Source organism: Rhinopithecus roxellana, chromosome 14 (assembly GCF_007565055.1).
Source record: "Rhinopithecus roxellana isolate Shanxi Qingling chromosome 14, ASM756505v1, whole genome shotgun sequence".
Lineage (NCBI taxonomy): Eukaryota > Metazoa > Chordata > Mammalia > Primates > Cercopithecidae > Rhinopithecus > Rhinopithecus roxellana.
In genome coordinates this window covers 22,429,679-22,450,588 of record NC_044562.1, presented here as the reverse complement: position 1 = coordinate 22,450,588, position 20,910 = coordinate 22,429,679, and the positions used below count along the sequence as shown (strand labels likewise).

The window sequence follows — 20,910 nt, the reverse complement described above, 5'->3', positions numbered from 1 at the left end:
TCGGTAAGATCCTCTGGTACCTACATTCACTTTGAGAAGCATCTTGTGAACAACTACAGAGAGGTGGGAAGATCATTATTTTAAAACTTATTTTAAGTTTTAACGAGTTCCAGCGATCATTTTGGTGATGTGTTCTTAAGACCAAAATTATGAAAGCTGACAACCTAACAGGTATTGGAAGACTGCAGCAGGACATCTCTGCCATTTTACGTTTAATGTTAGTTACCTGGTTATTTTGGCTGCTCTCACATGTGGGAAGAGGGTGAGTGGCATTGCACCATCCTCCTCCCACCACGTCCTCTGAAGCACAGGATGAGATTAAATGGAAGTCAGCTGCTCTTCTTCCTAGGCGCTCATAGCTTGCGTTCATTTAATGACTGTTGATCAAATACCTACTGTGTTTCCAGTGCTGTGCTGAGAGGATGGTAAATAAAACAGACAGCACCCAAACCCTGAGTGGAGAAACTGGACAGTAAAGAAGACAGGGAGGGGGAAGAGAGAGACGGAGATACATAGATAAGTTTTTCTCATCTATAATTTCCCTTGGGGGAAAGAAGTTAGCTAAAATGTATGTGTAAAATTTGAGACTTTAAGGAAGTCTAAGGCCTGATTTGTTTCTTCCTAATAGAAGATTAATTATTAATAGTGAGGGTGATTGATTTTTTTAAATTCGGAATATCGATATTTCTTAGACCATAGGTTCATTTTTTTCAACAGAAATTTGTGGAGTACCTACCATGATCAAGAGAATGTGCTTATAGATTTAAGAACCCATGATTTAATAATCCCTTGTTTTGTTTTTATTATTTTATAACAAGGTAATAGTTTTTAGCTTTCCTGTGATACAACTAGACTTTAGTGACAATAAAAATATTAGAAGAAAATAATGATTTCTAGTCACTAGCAAATAAGTTGCTTTGTTCTTTCAACTTTTCATCTGGTATTAAATATCATTGCCCACCCCGCCCCCCAACCAAAAATAAAGAGAGAGAAAGAGACAGGAGAGAGGATGACGAGATGGACAGAGGGATAGATAGGCAGATGGATTGATAAAGGTAGTTAAATTTAGAGGCAGAGCTATGAAGAAAATAGATCGGTATGGTTGAAAAAGTAATGGGATTGGGAGAGGAAACTAGTGGGACAAAGGGTCACCAAAGACCTTTCTAAGGAGATGATAATTAACATTTAGGTTGAGGCCTAAAAGATGAGAAGGAGTGAAGGGGGCCAGTGGTTAGGGAGGAGAGAGTATGTTCATATAACACATGTTCATACATGTATGACGGGATGTGTTAGGGGTGGGAGCAGGCGCAGTGGGGAGCGTTCACCCAGAGGGACTTGCCTTCCAACAGTATCAAGGTGGGCGAGAGATTGGTATGCTTGAGGGCACTGAAAGCAGGAGAAGTTGCCAAGCAGTGAGTCAGGCAGTAGACTGGGGCCAAGAACTCACAGGACCTTGAGGGCTCAGGGAGAGTCGCTTGGCTGAGGGGGAGTGAGCTCTTCTTTTGGATGCCCTGCCTGGCTCTGCCTGAGACCTTGATGACGTCATCAGGGAGATGCAGTTGGTAGTGTCAGAAGGTGGGAGACAGGAGTCCTGTTTGCACACCCTTCCCAAACCTCAGTCAAGGGATCCATGTGCTTGTTTTGCAAGATCTTGGAACCACGTAAGGTAGCAAGTCATTAATTAGAAAGCCACAGTTAAGGTTGCGGTGTTTTGCATTAAAACTTGTTAAAAGTTGTTAGAGCAGGTTAAGCACTCTCACCTTACCCCAGGGGCACATACAGCTTTTCTGAATGTTGTTTTGATGTTACTCTTTGTTGTACAATATGCAGCTTTTTAGTACCTAGGGTCACTGATCTTTCAGAATGGGACCACAGTGTCATGTCAGCCCAGCTGTGTCCTCCCGTACTGGTTTTGCTGTTCACAGTAATATATCTGCATGCTAGGGATGCCATAACAAAATACCAAAGACTGAGTGGCTTACACAACAGAAGCTTGTTTCTCACAATTCTGGAGGTTAGGAGTCCAGGATCAAGGTACCAGCAGGCTTGGTTTCTCCTGAGGCCTTGCCCCTTGCCTTGCAGGTGGCTGTCTTCTCACTGTGTCCTCACTTGGCCTTTTCTCTGTGCACACACATCCCTGGAGCCTCTCCCTCTGCTTATAAGGACATCAGTCCTGTTGGATTAGGGCTCCACCCCATCACCGCATTTAACCTTAATTGCCTCTTCAGGGCCGAATTTCCAAATACAGTCACATTGGGGGTTAGGGTTTCCATAAATGAATTGGTGGGGGAGGACATAATTTAATCCCTAACAAGTAACGATTATCTACCGAGTGCTTAGCACATGCAGATGCTAGGGTTAGTGCTTTACTTGGATTCACATATTGCAATCCCCATGACAGCCCTACGAAGTGCCATTTCAGAGATTTGGAAACTGATACACAGAAAGATGAAATGAGTTACACAGATTGTATGATTAGTCAGTGGAATTCAAATTCTGTGCTATCAAAGTACCATCGGAACCTCACACTGTTTCTCAATCTCTTGGCGTCCCCTCTGGGAGTCCCACTGTGAGTAAGTGGGACTTGCTCTGCTTGCTCCCACGCCCCACTAAGCCGTGCCTGTCTCTATCCTGAGGCGCACAGTCCCATTCAGCCTTCTCCCCAGACTCACATTTTAGCATTGATGTGGTCCCCTCTGCTAGCCAGTCTTCTGGCCTCTCCAGACACCCCCATGCCCTTGTGTCTTTAGTAATGGCTGCAGCAGTAGGTTCCATATTTGATTCATTCCCCAGAAGACACGCAAGCCTGGTGTTATCACGTGTTACCTATTATCACCAGTCCCCAAGGTCTCCTGCTCATGATTTCAGGGTGTAGGTCACACATTCTGCTGGGAAGATAAAATTTGTTGTTGTTGTTGTTGTCAGTGTTCATCTATGTTTGGGCTATATCTTTTGTACTCTGACATCTTTGTTAGAATTCCAAGTAGAGAAATGACTTGGAGCCCAGAATCTTCTAATTATTAGGTTTCCTCTTCCCCAGAACTGCTAACAGAAAGATCTGCCTCCCCCGTGCTCAGAAACATTAGGACAAATGACAGAAGCTGCAGCAAGTGATATAGGAAAGGACACTAGCCAGAAGCAGTGAGCTGCAGGAATCCTAAGCATGACACAGAGACAGAGGGATCGTGGTGTCATTGACCTGCGTGGCTTCTGGCAGTTAGACCAGCTCTTTGGCAATGTGATGTTCCAGGGCCAAATCACCCCTTATTGTGTACCTCTGTCCTTCTAGCTTATGTGTGTCCTCCACACCTGCTTCTGTGCTCTTGTTTACTTACTACTTCAAGGTTGAAAAAGATAAGAATATTTCTTGATTGGTGGTCTCAATGTGGTATCTTTGACGTTTATGGGATTTCCCATCTGTAATAGATCTTAGCAAAAATCGATTCTTTATTCATTTTAGTGATACTGCCCATGGAGGCAGAAAGGGAGGATGAAATTCACCTCAGATTCCAGTATTGTTTTAAGCACAAATAACCAAAAGGGCCCGATGTGAAGGCACATCAAGCACTTGATATGGTTTGCTACTACTGACAGTGGGTAACATGCAGGATCAGGTGTGGAACCAGCTCAGTAATCTAAATGTAAGAGCTAACACTCGAAAAGTCTTAGAAGAAAATATAGATGGACATCTCCATGACCTTGGATCAGGCACCAAGAGAATAACAACAAAAGAAAAATAGATAAATTGAACTTTATCAAAACTAAAAAATGTTTGTGCTACAAAGGGTACTATCAAAAAGTGAAAAGAGGCCAGGCACAGTGGCTCGTGATGCCTACAATGTCAGCACTTTGGAAGGCTAAGACATGAGAATTGCTTGAAGCCAGAAGTTCAAGACCAGCTTGAGTCTCCAGACCCACTCTTTACCCACCCCCACCCCCAAAAAAAAGAAGAAGGAAAAAAAAGTAGTGAAAAGATCATCACAGATTGGGAGGAAATATTTGCAAACCATGTATCTGATAAGGGACTTTTATCAAGTCTATATAAGGAACTCTTACAATTCAATAACCAAAAGACAGCCCACTCAGAAATGGGCAAATGATCTGAATAGACGTTTCTCCAAAGAAGATATATAGAAGTCCCACAAGCACATGAAAATAAGCTCTATGCCATTAGCCATCAAGGAAATTCTGATCAAAACCACAATGAGATACCACTTCACATCCCCTAGGATGGCTATAATAATTATTTTTAAAGGCAACCTTAGGCTAGCAAGGATAAAGAGAAATTAGAACCCTCACCCAAAACTGATAGGATTGTAAAATTGTATAGCTGCTTCGGACAATAGTCTGAAAGTTCCTCAGAAGGTTAAACATACAGTTTAACCTGAATATATTCATCATTGGTTTTTAAGAGAAATGAAAACATATACCTACCTAACTTGTTTGGTTGTTTCTACTTTTTGGCTATTATGAATAATATTATAATAAATGTTCATATACAAGTTTTTTTTTCTGTGAATGGGGTCCTAAGGGATTATGGGTATTTTGTGGGTAGGGAGGTATATTATACCCTCCTCGTGGGGCAGCTGAGTGGGATGCTTACCTGAGACAGGAGATGGAGGGCACTGGCACCAGGAAGGCACTGGGTCTGTTTCCTTTTCTTACCTCTTTCTCTTTCTCCTCTTCCACATGTTTTCTCTCCTCACCTATCTTAGGTCACTTACAGAAATCGTTCTTTTTACTTCCATTTCAATCAATTTTGGAGATTTCTCCAAAAAGATAATAAAGGTAATGAATACTTAAGCAGTAACATTTAGCAAGTCCCTTTTATGTACCAGGAATATCAAGTACATTTCATGCATTTTTTTTCATTTACTTTTCACAAGAACTCATGAAGTAAGGTACAATTAAGGCAGAGAGGAAACTGAGTGAGTGATGGAGTCAGGTGTGAACCCAGCCCTATCTGACTCTAGAGCTCTTAACCACTCTGTATATTGCCCGTATATCTAATTTTAGTAATGCTCAGTTCTCTGTGTTTCCACCCCCATCCAGATGATGATAATATGAAAACAGTAACAGCTGGTACATACCTTGTACTGACCACTGGTCTGCCTGCTTTCCACACATTAACTTGTATAAGGCTCACGGTAACCCATTACAGGTTCTGTTGCTGTCCCTGTTTTTGCGATCCCCATTTTTCAGGTGAGGCAACCAAGGTGCAGAGAGGCTAAGTAACTTGCCCACTTACTCAGGTTCAAATAGACTTATAATTGATGTTCAGTCTGTCATTCTTAATGCCTCGGGTGTCTTTCCCCTGTCACTTCATCATTTCTTAAAATTCATTTTACACCCATTTCAGACCAATCAGAGAAGAGATGGGAACTCCCTCCTGCTTAGCTTAGACATCCCAGCTACTCTTTCCAGTATCCTGTGGAATTCTTTCCTTATCCTTGCTGCAGTCTAAAGTGGTGATATATTGGACATTTCATCCAAAGGCTAAACTGAGACTAATGCCTAAGCGAGAAAGAAAAAATAGCAAATTCATTAACTAGGAATCTATTTACAGTCAATTCCCAAGGCTCATTGTGCAGTCAGTGGTTCTGCATCATTTAGAGTTGCTAATAAATGAAAGTCTTTGCGTCTTTCCAAGTGCCTTGATATTTACAAGTCTCATATTTTACCATAGGAAGTGGCTTCAACAAGCATATTCATGTGTTGACAGTTCTAATTAATACAAGTAATTAGCCCTGACAGAACTGTGAAAAGGAGACCCATTCATAAATTTGCTAATTATGTTACTCTGCTCAGAATGTAATCGCAGTCTAGTCTTTAATCATTTCTGTATATGGGCAAAAGGCCATCTTACTAAATTCTTCAGACTTTTATATTTACTTCTTGTAAGAAGATTTTATTGAAATTAATTTGTGGTTGCAATTTAATGTTCCAGTATGCAGGAACTAGTGAAGAACACAGATTATAATCTTTCCAGAAAGAAACAAGAAAATGAGAAAAGGCAGACAAGGGAGGAGGAAGGCATTAGGTACCTACCATATGCTTTCTCACATGTAAAGCTTGTACCTTTCTGCCTATTTTGATGCCTTTTCTGAAAATGAAGATAGTCTTATTTAGGCCACTGGTAGGTTTATGGTACAGAAAATTTGAAGATGGTTGGTTACTTTGATCCCGATTTGAGCCCTCTTCTCTTGGATGTAAATAGCCTGCTTTTTCAAGTGCTTTTGTTCTCGAGCAGGGGTTCTCAGCCTTGGCACTATTGGAACTTTGGGCTGGATGATTCCTTGTGGAGGTGAGTGTGACTGTCCTGTGTATTGTGCGGTGTTAAGTAGCATCCCTGGCCTCTATCCACTAGATGCAAGTGCACCTCTCCCCTAGTTCTGACCCTCAAAAGTGTCCCCAGACATTGCCACTTGTCTCCTGGGGAGCAAAATCACCCCTGGTTGAGAACCACTATGCTTGAGAGTAAAATAATCCAGTAAAACTTCTATATAGAACACTTGTAGCAGCTGTAGCAAAATCAGTAAAGCACCTTTTCTTAGAATCATTTACCAGGCATCATAGTACAGAATCCAGATTTGGAATGATATTCCTTGAATTACAATACCTCCTTCCTACTTTTCCAGCATTAAGCTCCCTCTGGTCCTCTTAGATAGAAAGTAGACTTGTGCTTGGTAGTAAAGTAGCTTATCTAAAACCCCTTTACTTTTCTTTTGGTTAATAGATACACTGGGCTCTCCACACATTGATGGATTTAACATTTGAAGTTCTGATTACTCGCAGGTGACTCCAGTGTTCTGAGTAATCAACTCCCAGTGTTCTTTGTCTTCCTTTCCAGTTCATTGATTCCTTACTTTGTGGTCTTGCTTTCCTCCCTCCGCTGCTTAGATTTCTGGTTCTTATAAATACCTTCCATGTCCTTGCTTCTCAGCCTTTCTTCCACTTACCTGGAAAAATCCCAGACTTGAGTGAGCCTGGCCACTAGGCTTCTTGGAACGTGGATCTGGCAGCTAAGCCTTATTAGAGAACATGACTCAGCAGAGCAGACTGAGCCTATTACACATGCACATTAACCTGTCAACTATCCTAGACCTTCCCTAAGAAACTGGAATCCACCCCTAGGTAATGCCCCCAACCTCCCATCATGAAAACTACAAATGTACCTATTCTGTACTCACCACCCCCTACTTAACTTGTTCCTTCCTGACACCTGGGCAGGGAAGTCTTCTTCCCTTATCAAAAGCTAATCCTTCACCCACCTACCCCAACTTCTCAGAAAAATATTTTGTCATTGATTATTCCCTTTTCCCTTGTGTCTTCAGCCTCTCAGTCTCTACTGGATCCCTTCCATCAACACTGAAACATATTCTTAGTCTCTGTCCTCTCCTATCTTGAGAGAGAGAGGAAGAGAGCAAGTGAGTATGCAATAACCCATAGCAGCCTTTCAGTAACCATCCCTTGCCTTTCCATTTCCATTCATATTGTCCTCTTCAACTTTGAATCTTGCCTCTACTACTACAATCGTGTTGCTACTCCCATTATTCCAATGAAACAGTTCTAGCTAAGTTCCCCTGCACCTTCTATGTCGCTAAGGCCTGGAGTCACTTTGCTTCCCCAAATTTACTTAACATAGTTAACTACTCCTTCCTTGAAACCATTCCTTTTTTTCTTTCTTATTTTCCCAGTGTCACACTTTCCTGGCTTTCCCGCTGTGGTCTGGTCTCTTTCCTGGGTCTTCTTTGCAGGCCCACCCACCTCCACTTTACCTTTGAATATCAGCCTCCCTAATGACTTAATTCTAGGTCTTCTTTTCTTCTCCCAAGGCTTTAGTTGCTATTTATATGCTGGCAACTTCCGAATTTATCTCTTCAGCCAGTATTCTTTCTGAGCTTCTAAAATTACATATAAATGTACTCAAGGACATCTCAGATGCATCATGTACAAACTGAATTTATAATTCTTTTATACCTTTGCAGCTCATTCCAAGTGTGGCCTTTTGGACGTAGTGAGTAACCAAGCCTTCTTGATGGTAACTCAAGATACATCTCAAAACCTTTCACTTCTTTTTACATCCACTAGTGAGAGCCACTGTTCTTTATAAACAGATAGTAGAAGGTGAGGATGTAGAAATAAGAACCAGGTCACACAGGGCCTTGTAGGCCATCTAGGACTCTGATTTTTCCCTGAATGAGATGGACCCATTAGAGGGTTTTGCACAAAGGAGTAACATAATCTAATTCAACTTAGAAAGATCACTGTGGCTACTGTATTGAGAATAATTTATAGAGCAGCATCAGTGGGCTGAATGCTATCCTCCGAAAGATATGACAACCCAGAACCTCCAAGTATGACCTCATTTGAAATAAGGCTCTTTGCAGATAATTAAGGTAAGGATCTCAAGATGAGACCATCCTGGGTTAGGGACAGGTGTCCTGATAAGAGACAGAAATGGAGAAAGCAGACACACATGAATGAGCCATGTGAAGACAGATTGGAGAGCAGTCACAAGCCAGGGAACACCAAGGATGGTCAGCACCACCCAAGGCTAGAGGCATGGAATGGGTTCTCCTGCAGAGCCTCCAGAAGGAACCAACCCTGCCAACAACCTTGATGTCAGACTTCTGGCTTCCCAAACTGCAAGAGAATAAAGTTCTGTTGTTTTAAGGAACTCAGTTTGTGATAATTTGTTATAGCAACCCTAGGAAACTGATAGAAGCAGCAAGGGTAAAAGCGGAAGACCAGTTAGGAGTCCACTGCAGTAATCCAGGCAAGAGAGGACTGCGGCTGCACTTAGGTAGTAGCTGTGGAGGAGGTATAAAGAGGTCAGCTTCTGGACACATTTTGCAGGTAAAATAAAAGGATTTTTGGACAGAATGCTTGCAATTGTGAGAGAGAGAAGTGAAGAATGACTAAGGTTTTTGGCCAAAACCACTGGAAAGTTGGAAGTAGTTCAGGTTTACAGGAATTAGAGTTCAGTCTCGGAGTTGTATAAATTGAGAGACTTAGTAGAGCTCCATGTGCCATCATCCTGGACCCCTGTTGACTTTTAGGGATGGCATCATGTTTGACAGGCTACAGAAGAGACCCAGAGCCAGTGAACAAGACATAGAGTTTATTGAGAGGACTTACAGCATAGTCTAGAGGCAGCGGGCTAGACAGGAGAACCGCAACTGCTTGAAAAAGCACAAAGCTTATAGCAAAGACACAATGGAAAAAAACCACAGGCCAATATCACTGATGAACATAGACACAAAAATCCTCAACAAAATACTAGCAAACTTAATATAGCAGCACATCAAAAAGTTAATTTACCATGATCAAGGAGGCATCATTCCTGGGATATAAGGTTGGTTCAACATACGCAAATCAATAAATGTGATTCGCCACATAAAACAAAAACCATATGATTGTCTCAGTAAATTGGTAGCTTTTCCAGCATTATTTAGGAGAGTAGTTAACTAGTGTTAAATAAATAGATCCTTGATGCTACTCATCTTGGAGCTATGGAGAGTTCCCCAGGTGAGAATCAGGTCAATCACAAGCAATGCCTGCAATTTGGGCCATCTGTCCTTGCACTCTTCACCGTAAGGCTCATCCTTGGTATCAGTTTTCTCTGCCTATGGTACCTAACTAGATAGAAGGGATTCTTCTAGGGGCCTCCTCAGTAGCCCAAAAGCAACACTGTTCACTAGAAGTATCTGCAGTAACGGACGTGCTCTGTGTTTTCATTGTCCAATATGGTAGCCACTAGCCACAAGTGCTGAGCATGTGGAATATATTTACAAATGGATAATAGGAGGTGAGGATGTAGAAATAAGTACAACTTAGTGCAACTGAGGATTTGAGTTTTCAGCTATACATAATTTTAATTCATATAAATTTAAGTAGCTATGTGTGCCTGGTGGCCATTGTATCAGTGCAGATCTAGAGCACTAATTCTAAAAGTGTTGCCTGGAAGCTTGTTAGAAATGCACATTTTTGGACAGTGGCCTCAAACTCCTGGGCTCAAGCAGTCCTCCCACCTCAACCTGGTGGATAGCCAGCCGAGACTACAGGCATAGGCCACACATCCTTTTTACTTTTTTTTTTTTTTTTTTTTTTTTTGGTAGAAATGGGAGTAGGGTGGGTTGTGGAGCATGGGAGATCTACTGCACCAGAAGCTTTGGGTATGAGATGCAGGATTCTGTGTTTTAATAAGCTCTGCAGGTGTGATTCTGTTGTACACTAAAATTTGAGAACCATTGCTGGATCCCACTCTCAGAATTCCTGATTTAGTTGTTCTGGGATTGGGTCTGAGAATTTGTTTTTCTAACAGAGTCCCTGATGATGCTGTGTTGCAGATCTGGATCATCTGAGATCTGTTATAGAAGATGGACCAACTCCTTGTGAGGTGGCTTCAGTTCCCAAGAGTAAATTGCATAAATCCCACATAACAAATATTTCAAGTTAGGATATCCCAAGTGTACCCTCCATACTTGATGAAAATCTTCCTAGCTTTTTTCCCATGATCTGGTAACAAACTATGTCTGGCTCATAGGAGGGCTGTTAAGTACTTGTTGAATTAATAAAGAGATTATATAAATTAGCCTGAATAAAATATCTGAAGTTGAGAATTCTTATCCCACCTCTGACTTTATGCATGTGAGGGCCTTTTGGCCTTCATGATAATCTATTTGTGGAATTCCACTTTTCTGATCTGTAATTCTACAACTCGTTGTAGAAGTCATTGTTGTAGTAATTTTTCTCTCTGTAGCTTGATACATTTTAATTGTTATAGTGGAAAGAAGATAATTCTTAGCTAGAGAAGGGCGTAGTGTGTCCACACCCCCAACAGGCATTTGCAAACGTGTGTGTGAGAGGGCTTTTGGGTTGTTGAAATGATAGGAGTCGGGATAAAGGGGATATAATTTTCATTCAGTGCCAGGGACCCAGGAATGTTAAATACCCTGCATGCACAGGACTGTCCTGTACAATGAAGGGAAACTCTGTAACCTGTTGGTAGGTGACAGTAATATTTCTTCAGTAAAATTACTTCTAAGGCCATGAGGCTCTTTTGCTACTTATATCTCTTCATGAGCATTTTGGATGAGTTTTACTTATCTCATAGGGAGGTGAAGCACCCTCTGTTGGGCTCTTGCATAATATAATTTAATTCTTGCAGCACATATTTAGTGCTCTGTGGTTTACAAAGATAGGAGACATGAGACTACCTACAAAGAAGTTACAGTACCAGCAATAAGCTGGAAATGATGTAAGAGTTGTATAAACTGTAGGAACACAGAGGGGATATTACCTGGTTTATCAGTTAAGGTTCAACCAAGAGACAAAACCAGTGGAGACATATATTAAGAGCTATTATTGCAAGGAAGTGCTTACGCGATTGTGGAGGCTGAGCAGGCAAGTCCAAAATCTGTAGGGCAGGCCATCAAGAAGAGTGAGCAGGAACTCTCAGGCGCATGGCTGAAGCTGCAGTCCGCAAGCAGAATTTCTTCTTCTTCAGGGAAGTTTCAGCTCTGCTCTTAAAGCCTTTTGACCAATTGAGTTAGGCTCATCCACATTATCTAAAATAATCTCCCTTAAAGTCAGCTGACTATGGACTTTAATCACATCTGCCAGATACCTTCACAGCAGCACTCTGATTAGTGTTTAATTGAATAACCTGAGATGGTAACCTAGCCCCCTTGACACACAAAAAAGAGCATCGCACTTGGAGGTTCAATGTTGGAGCACTTTCTCTGAAAACGTGGCATTTGTTCTGACCCTTGAAAACAGGACATTTTTAAGTGGGGTAGTTGGCCTTCTTGAGGGGGTGATATTAAAAATTAACCAACGGAAACAATAAAAGAAGCCAAGGCATGAAAGTATAATCAGTGTTTGCAGAATGGCTAGTTGTTGCTATGTGGCTTTTCCCTGAACCTCAGCTCTCAATTTCCTCATCTAAGAAGTGGGTTCAGTACTTGTCATAACTGTTCTCCAAGATGGAAGGAAATGATATTTGAGGGTGCCTTTTGGAAACAGTAAGCACTATGATTGCTAAGGGATTTTTTTCTTTCTTTCTTTAACCATCCATGTGTCCAAGGCATGGACCAGGCATAGGCACAGGCCAAAAGTCAAGCAGGGATAAACAAGGGGTTGCTTTGTCTCTGGCTGATGTGAGATGGGCACCACCAACTAGAAGCTACTCTTCCCGCATCAGAACCCTGAGGTGTTTTATAGTCACGGTGGTGGCGACAGTAGCATTGGTGAGAGTGTGAGGTTGGTGTGATAAAAACCAAGGCTCGGCAGGTAACACAGAGCCTGATTGTTGCAGGTTTTGTCTAAAATTTGTGTTTTTAAGAAAAAAAAGTGACAGTCTCTTGACCTTAGTTCCTAATGGGCTAAAAGAATGAAAAACATCCCTGTATATAAGTCTGTGCCCAACTGTCACAAAGAGGCAATAGCCATTTGCTCTGGGCTAAGACGGCTCAGCCTTTTTTTTTTTTTTTTTTTTTTTAAACAGAAGTAGACCTGTTTTTGATGCTTGAGATATTAGGGGTGAGGGAGAGTCATTTATTATAAACGTGTTGAATACTTTGCCTAAATAGGGAAAGGGAGTTAAACTAAGTCCAAGGAAGCTGTTCCAAGTTTCTTAGGTAATGGCCATTATGGCCAATTGACTCCGTCACCAAAGAAAGCACCAGAAAATGATGCTAACGTGAGTACCGTTTGACAGCCTTCTTTCCTTTTCAGAGTGCTGTCCTACAAACCAAACAAGTCTCCCCCAGTTGTTAAAGCCATATGCATTTTGAAGGAAATTTAATCCATATGTTCCTGAGTCACTTATGCCTAAGTCATTAAAAAATTATTTTTTAAATGTGATTTCATGTTTGAAGTCATTTTAGAGTATTTTTAGTAGACGCTCATTCTTCATAATGCTAAATTTTTCTTGGTTTGTTTTCTTGTTTTATTTAAACACACTGTATATCATCTTAACACATCCTGTGGTGAGACACAAAGGGAATCTTGAACTCAGAAGGAGGGTCTGGTGTACTGGAGTAACACATTTGAGGCAGTCAGTTTCTATTTTCAGAAGTTTGTAACTGTTCCCCCTCCTTCATTTTTTTATTTTATGTCCTGGGCCACTTTTAACCTGGTCAGATCATCACCCCAGCCCTCTCCTACCCCATTCCCCAAATGGTTGTCCATGAGATGAAAAGGGAAAAGAGAAAAGTGACAAAGAATAAAATCACATGGCCTCCTAGGATATATTTCTGTGCTATGCTGTGTGATCCTTTCTTTCCAGAATTGAATGTATTTTCCCCTTTTACCTACTGTTGTTGCTAGCCGGGATAATTAAGGTGTTTCTCAAAGTGTCAACAAAAGAGAGAAATAAAACTGAATTGAGGAGCAGTCTCTAGCTTCTCATTTTTAGGGCAAATAGAAGATGGTGTCTGCTTAGAACTGAAACTAATTGAAAAACGGTTTCATTTTTTACTAAAATAAGCTTTCCCCCCAACACCCCCTTTTAACCTTTTGTCTGTTTGAAGTCTCATGATATGGACCAAGTTTTATCTGTACACGAAGCATCCTGGTTTGTGTGTGAATTTGTCCATCGTGAACATCTGTTGGCTGCCAGAGGGCACGGAAGCAGCCTTATTTTTAGGCAGTGTAGAGATCCGTTTCCCTTCCGAGTGCCTGCTCGGGCAGCAGGTGTGTAGCATCAAACATAGCGAGAGGCCTTCACCACCTGGAGGAATAAAGATGTAAGGAGTTCACACTTTTTCTTTTCATCTCTGCCAGCCCATGAAATACTTTCCAGTGTACTTTTTTTACTTGGTTCTCAAAACTGCCCAGAGGACCATGGTTTTATTTTGTTTCCGTAAGGAAACTGAGGCTCAGGGATGCGACTTTCTTCAGGATTTCACAAGGCGATCTTGGGAGCTGGAGTGTGCCTCGGAGAGGAGGGATGTCCTGCCCATCATGTGGGGACATTTGAGGACCTTCGTGGAATTTTACTTTTGAAAGCTCTGCCCCATGTCATTTCAAGTGTATTAAAACATATGCAATCTCATATCTGTCCCACAGATCCCGTGTATAATATATATCATCATATATGTGAGTTGAGTTGTAAATAGTTGAGATGGTATATTTCATAGACACTTAATTAAATGTGTATTACTTCTAATTTTATAGTTTCTTTTTTCATTTTGGAGCCAACTAATTATTTTGAGGTCTGGAACATTTTCATGGGCCTTTAAAAACCTCACCCTCCCTGAGTGCTGTCCCTACAGTGGCTGAAGCCGCCTTTTGTTCTCATTCACTCCTGTTCTCCTCCTCACACCTGTGGCAGAACCGAGGCAGGTGCTTAATAAATACTTGTTGGTGAATGTGCAAGTGAGTGAGAGAAGGAATAGAAGAAGTAACAAATAAGTGAAGTACAAGTAAGTGGCGAAGTCTGGTGTCGAAGGACATCTGAACCCTCTGCGGGCTCATTTTCTTTGCACTGCCATCACAGTGAAGCAGAACGAGCATCTTCAAGCTCTGTGTCAAAGTGTGTTCCTCCTCATTTCTCATTGTTTTGCTCCAAGCCAGTTTTCTTCTCTGTTACAGCTAAGGCATGAGAAAAAATAGACTACCAGGATATTTGACTTCTGATAGCTTCATGAAGCAGCAGTAGCCACTTTCAGATCATACTCCATTCTTTTCTCTCTGTTTAGTTGCTATAGTTTAGTTTTTTGCCTTGCAAATATGGGATAAATGTGGCTACTAATATTCAAATATTCAGACAAGTTTCTTGACAAAACCAGAGAGTGTTTTTTTGCCTGTTGTTTCTTTTGGTTTGTTTTCTTTAGAATACTAGACGTTTGCTCTAAGTTATCTGTCATGTGATTTGTGTGTTTTGGTGAGATATGATTTTTTTTTTTTAATCCAAAGGTGAATTTTTGTAGCCTTTCTTCAAAGCTCTAAAATTTGGTGGAAAGGAACTTATTGAACATGACAGAAAACTAGAGAGAAAGCGAAAGCCCCCTCCTTTTTTTTTTTTTTTTTTTAATTTTACTTTAAGTTCTTGGATACATGTGCAGAACATACAAGTTTGTTACATAGGTACACATGTGCCGTGGTGGTTTGCTGCACCTGTCAGCCTGTCATCTAGGTTTTAAGCCCCACGTGCATTAGGTCTTTGTCCTAATGCTCTCCATCCTCCTGCCCCCTAACACCCAACAATCCCTGGTGTGTGCTCTTCCCCTCCCTGTGTCCATGTGTTCTCATTGTTCAATTCCCACTTACGAGTGAGAACACGTGGTGTTTGATTTTCTGTTCCTGTGTTAGTTTGCTGAGGATGATGGCTTCCAGCTTCGTCTATATTCCTGCAAAGGACATGATCTCATTCTTTTTTATGGCTGCATAGTATTCCATTGTGTATATGTGCCACATTTTCTTTATCCAGTCAATCATTGATGGAAAAAGCCCACTTCTTGACAAAGAAACACAAAGGTGCTAAATGAGAGGAGGGAAGAGAGAGATGGGAATTACCTAAAGAGCAAAACCATCGTCTTCTTTCTCAGCCCTGCTATGCTGCCTGGAAAAAGGGATCTTCCCCTATGAGAGGGCCTGGGAAGGCTGCTCCACCCAGTTCATCTGGACTCCCAGGGTCACTAGATGGCACCAGGGCAGACGTGGGCCACATTCAAAACCCTGCAGTGCTACTTCATGGGCCGAGTTTCTGGGTCAAGGCAGGAGCTGGAAATGGTGGAACTTGCCCTCCATCTATGGAGTTTTTGAGTCAGTCATTCAGCAAATAATGACTGGACACCTGTGATAGTGACCTGACAGTGAGCAGCACAGACTATCTCTTGAGTCCAGGGACTCTCTGCTCACACTTGGCCAGGCTCTTGCTCTTCGAGGGTGCCTTTCATGAAGTCTGTTTGAAATGTTTTGCTTTTTGTCAGTTTTTGGTTGGGTTATAGGTAGGTTCACAAGTTACCATGTGTATTCAGAAGACCAAATCCCTCCATTTATCAACTAAAGTTAAAGAAAGGAAGGAAGCCTGTAGCAAAAAAAAAAATTAAGCATGCAAACCTTTAGGTTCCCCCCATTGCTATATGATTTTCTGTATTTACGTTTTAATCTATTGGTAGGCCTGGATTTCAGAGTAGAGATTCAGACCCCTACCTGAGTTTGGGTTGTGCCCTCTGGCTGCCCTCCTTCCTCACAAAAGTTCCTCCCTGGACTTCAGCCTCGGGGTTCTTGTTCACTTTCAGTATTTCTTTTTTGCAGTTTGTGTGTGTATATGTGTGTGTGTGTGTGTGTGTGCACAAAACTCTATAGTGTTGATTGTCCTTAAATGATCTTCTTCTAAGCTCATCCAAACCATTTAATTTGTAGCAGGAATCCCAAAGTATATCCTCCCCAGAGAAAGATTGAGAATTGCCTGGCATCAAGTCCAGGAAATAATTACTCAAAAAAATTGTGTAAGACATTTTCCTGTGCTAGAGATGTTGGTGACCACGAAATGGGTACCTGGGGGACATGTCTGGCCTCATTGTCTGAGAAAGTTGGGAAGTGGGTATTTGACTATTCCCCTTTCCACTCTGCTTCCTCATTTGCTTTGCCATTTACCCAACTGTCCCCATTCTAAGACTGGTGCTTACTGATCAAGAGCAAAGCTCTACGCCTTAGGGGTAGTTCATAAAATGATTCCTAGATGTAATATTCACTCTCTTCCCTGCCTAGTCCCCTTCAGCAAGGACCTCTCTAACATTTTATGTTTGAATTGTTTTCTTCCAGAGACAAAGGTAAGTTAGATCAAGAGTAAACAGACGGAGATGTTCATTCTTGGAAGCAGCAAGCATTTTGTTATCATTGTTATTGTCTGAGCAAGTGAAAACCAGATGAGAGGGGCCTTGACCTGCCTCCTTCACTAGCAGAAGTGAGGTAGATCATATCTTTCTTGCAGCATTCCTGTGAGTGTTAGAGCAACCCCAGAGCCCATGAATAAGGCTACTCTGTGTTAGAATGATCATTCTGCCTGTTCACCCTCCTAGCTGCCCACCCCTGAGAGTCTCCTTTTCGTTCACTTGGGCTCTTTGGTTGCAGAGTGGCTGCCTCTCTGCAATGAGCTTGAGGGTTTTGTGGGGAAGAGGCCCAGAGCCCCTCACCGCCTTTCCACATGCTTGCCTCCTTACCCAGTTTCACAGGCCTTGACAGATGGCCAGCATTTGTCTCACCTGCGATTCCTTTTTACATAGCACTTGGTGTAACACTTCAAGGAAATAATTAGCATTCTGAGTCTTCTCTGCCCTGTGCATAGAATGTGGGGAGGTTCTGCTGAAGAGGGACTTGAGCCCAGAGTATTGTATGGGTGTTGCCCTTTTGAGTCCTGAGTGTCAAGGTATTAACTTCTTTAGAGTCACTTTTTCATTGAACAAGGATGTACAAAAGAGACATCTAGTTATTAGATTCTTCTGGTTTGGCTGTAAAATAAATGGAAATGTACCTGTGGAAGTGATTTGCATAGATTTCCAGGCACCAGGATCCTCTTTAGTGTCCCGCACCCAAGAGCAGGGTGGATACCCACTGCAGTCTGAGAGTCGTGAACCATACAGTGCTCATGGTGTCATTGTGTAATTGGAGATCACTCTTTTCAGGTACCTAGCCAGTGCATGGCTCAGGCACATCCTGGAGATCTTGGTGCTCCCATTACCATTTTCAGGCCATGTATCCCTTCCAGGCTGTGCTCCTGTGGCACAGACAAAGACCTAGTTCCACTGCTCTGATGGCCACACGTGAACCTGCAGCAGTGACTCCTTGGTACGTGGAGAGAACTGGGACTCTTAGTGGGTAGCAAGAAGATTATGTTTTTAAAACCACCAGCTCCTCCTTCCATTAGTTGATATTTCCATTTCTAACATAAAATCTTTCAGATCTGAGCTCTCCTAGGGCCTCCCAAGATTTAATATGGTACCCCAGAATGATAAATGATAAATGAGAGGACCATGTAGAAACATGATATGAGAGGACCATGTAGAAAACATGGAATCGATTAGGTAACTAACTTGATTGTGGTACTCATTTCACTACACACACAGACACACACACACACATCTGTAAATACATCTATAAAATCATCACGTTGTATAGCTTAAACTTACACAATTTTATTTGTCAATTAGACCTCAATAAAGTTGGAGGTGAGGGAGGTCCGAACTCAATGACAGTTTGCTTTCCTCAGAATGGCCATGGGGTGAGGGAGGGCCCGGCTCCTAGAGGGAGCAACTTCTTGATTTTCCTCATTCTTTCTCATTTCCCCGCCGGGGCCACCCAGAAGCAGTCCTATTCAGATGATAGAAAACCTTGTCAGTCCTCCTAATGAAAGGGGGAGTTTGGTACAGAACAGGGGAATCTGCTTGGATTTAAAGATGGTGTCAAACTATTGTCCAATGCAGGGAAATGCATTTATTTCTACATGAAGAAGGAACTCTTTAAAATCTGTTAGGCTTGGAATTTTCGACAATGATCTATACATAAACTCCTTAAGTATTGCCTTGTGTACTGACATATTAAAAGTTATGATGATGCTTAGGAACTACGTATTATTTGGGAAATATTTGAAAAGAGATAATACACAAAAGCAAGATTTCATTGTCGCCAATAGATAGCAAGCAAGGTTACCTTGTCCCTCTGAGGGATCTGATTGAGTGCATTTGGCTGCAGGAGTAATATAAGTGGCCCCAGGGTGTTGTGTTCTGTATCTAGATCTGGGGGACAGTCACACTTATGGTTCCAGTTGAAAATAGGTCTCCTGCCTCCATTAGCATAACAGGGCCTGTCTGGTCACAAGTCCTGACTGTTTGGTTTGGAGACTATGTGCAGTATGGATTGGAGCAGAGGTGCAAAGCCCCAAGTTTTGGGTACCAGGGACACTTGGAAGGTATGAGAGCACAGCCTGCTGTTCCCTCAAGGCCAACCCGAACTTAGTAGCCAAGCAGGGCTTCTGGGGCAGTCCAGATGTGGAGCTGTTGTCCATTGTCACTTAAGTCCTCTGTCACCTTGTCCGTGTCCTCTGGTCATACTAGATCTTGGATATGCCCACCCCCCGGAGACACCACTAGACAAAGAGAAATGAGGATGCCTAGTCAATGACTTCCCAAGTCCAAGATGAGACGTCTGCTTCAGCTGCTTTGACATGCAGCAACATCAAAGGAGCAGTATCCCAGTATCCCGATATAGTAACGATTTATTGTAAATTATCGAAATGTGTGAGCTTTACCCACACCTCCTTACCTCGAAACCTGTCCCTGCCTTTTCCTCTTCTTTGACCATCCCATCTTCAATGTGTAGGAGACTCACCACCGTACACTGATGAAGAACGCACACAGTTCTGTGCAGTGCTGCCGCTACCTTAAGCTTGTCTAGAGGAAGAGAAGAGACCCCAGTCTGACTTAACACATCAGGCTATTGTCTTATTTTGAGAGGAGGAGAGAAGGGAGGATTAGGAGTACCTTACCAGGGGCCTGGGTATGGCTTGTAAGTGCTGTAGGCACAAGGTACTATGACTTGGGCCTATCGGGTAGGTGTCTGGAGTGAGGCCTCTTGGCCCTAGGGCACAAGGGCAGTGATAAATTTCAGTGACCACCATACTGCTCTGCTATTTTTCTCCATTTGGCAGCATTTTATATATAAAACTGAGGCTTCATTTATTTTGATCCCCTCTTCCCATTGAAAGAGCCATGATCTTTTTCTTAGAGACCCCAAACAAACAGGGTAGATGGCAGAGGCCTCTTGTGTGGCACAAGACTCGGGTTCCTGGTTTACCCTTCAGGCAGGGATAAGGCTAGCCGCACAAATGGGACTCAGAAACAAGCCACTGCTCTCCTGAGTGCCTGTCTTCATGTAAAAAGGGATCTTTGTGGTCATTTGTTTCTATGCCTTTGTTTTGGAAATGAGGAATTTGAGGCCCAGAGAAGTCAAAGAGCATCACTGGATGTCTGGCATCTCTGGTTTCCCAGTTCAGTTTGTGTCTCCCCTTCAGCAAGCTCCCCCTCCCTTTAGTTTTGCATTTAACACAGTCTTGCCTTCATGACTGCCACCTCCTTTTTTTTTGTAAACACGAATATGAAGTGTATTTGCTTTGCTTTTCAGCCTTGTCTGCCCCACTGAGTGTCCAAAATAGCCGGCTGGAATTCATGAGAATGTTATGTCTTCAGATGTTTATAATCCAAAAGAATCCCTTATGGTTTTTTATAATAAAACAACTTAGATGTTGGTATTTTGTGTTGGAAAGGCGAGCGAAGTTCACAATGCAGCAATTAGAATGCAGTGCATTATGTATAATTTGTAGCCTGCCCCAGGAGTGATGGTGAATGGTGAAACACCATCCTGGCCCTGTAGCGTAATTAGCAGGATCAAACGCTGCACAGGGAGAAGCATAATAGTTGTCATCTGAGGTAAATAAAAGTAAGGAAAAGTTCTCATACACCCCAAATTATATAAAGAGCAGCTCCTATATCAGGCTGCAAGTATGTCAAGAGTCTTCATTGCTAATTGAAGAAATCTTTTGAGGTTTAGCAGCTCATAAGTTCACACTGGGAATTGCCCTGTTGTTCTAAGGTTATAAGTCTTGTCTTTGAAATTTAACAGTTGTACTTTTATATTGAGTTCCTCCAGTAGTACCGTTGTAAACTTGAGGAGTTTGCATTTTAACTTAAATTTGAACAATGCGGTTTTAAAAGAGTTCACCACATCAAAAAGAGGCTGTTTGGACATGTTTTATGCATTCTTTTCTCTATAGTATTTAAAGCTATAAATGACTCATAGAAGTGTGTTCCACTTAGATCCATCATGTTGGTGTAGTGTCCTCACTGCCCTTATATTTTCTACTCTGAAATAATTATCTGAAAACAGGTCTAGGCCTTTTGC

The 20,910-nt window shown here is 42.0% G+C and overlaps 1 protein-coding gene and 1 non-coding gene across 6 annotated transcripts in view; one reads left to right on the top strand and one right to left on the bottom strand.

Annotated features, from left to right (window-relative positions):
* Positions 1–20,910, top strand: part of RHBDD1 (rhomboid domain containing 1) — a 180,826-nt gene that overhangs the window by 116,700 nt on the left and 43,216 nt on the right. The gene's annotated exons all lie outside the window — the stretch shown is intronic.
* LOC115893373 lies at positions 12,079–12,213 on the bottom strand. Its single transcript, XR_004053385.1, has one exon. It is a non-coding gene; the product is annotated as a small nucleolar RNA SNORA48 (small nucleolar RNA).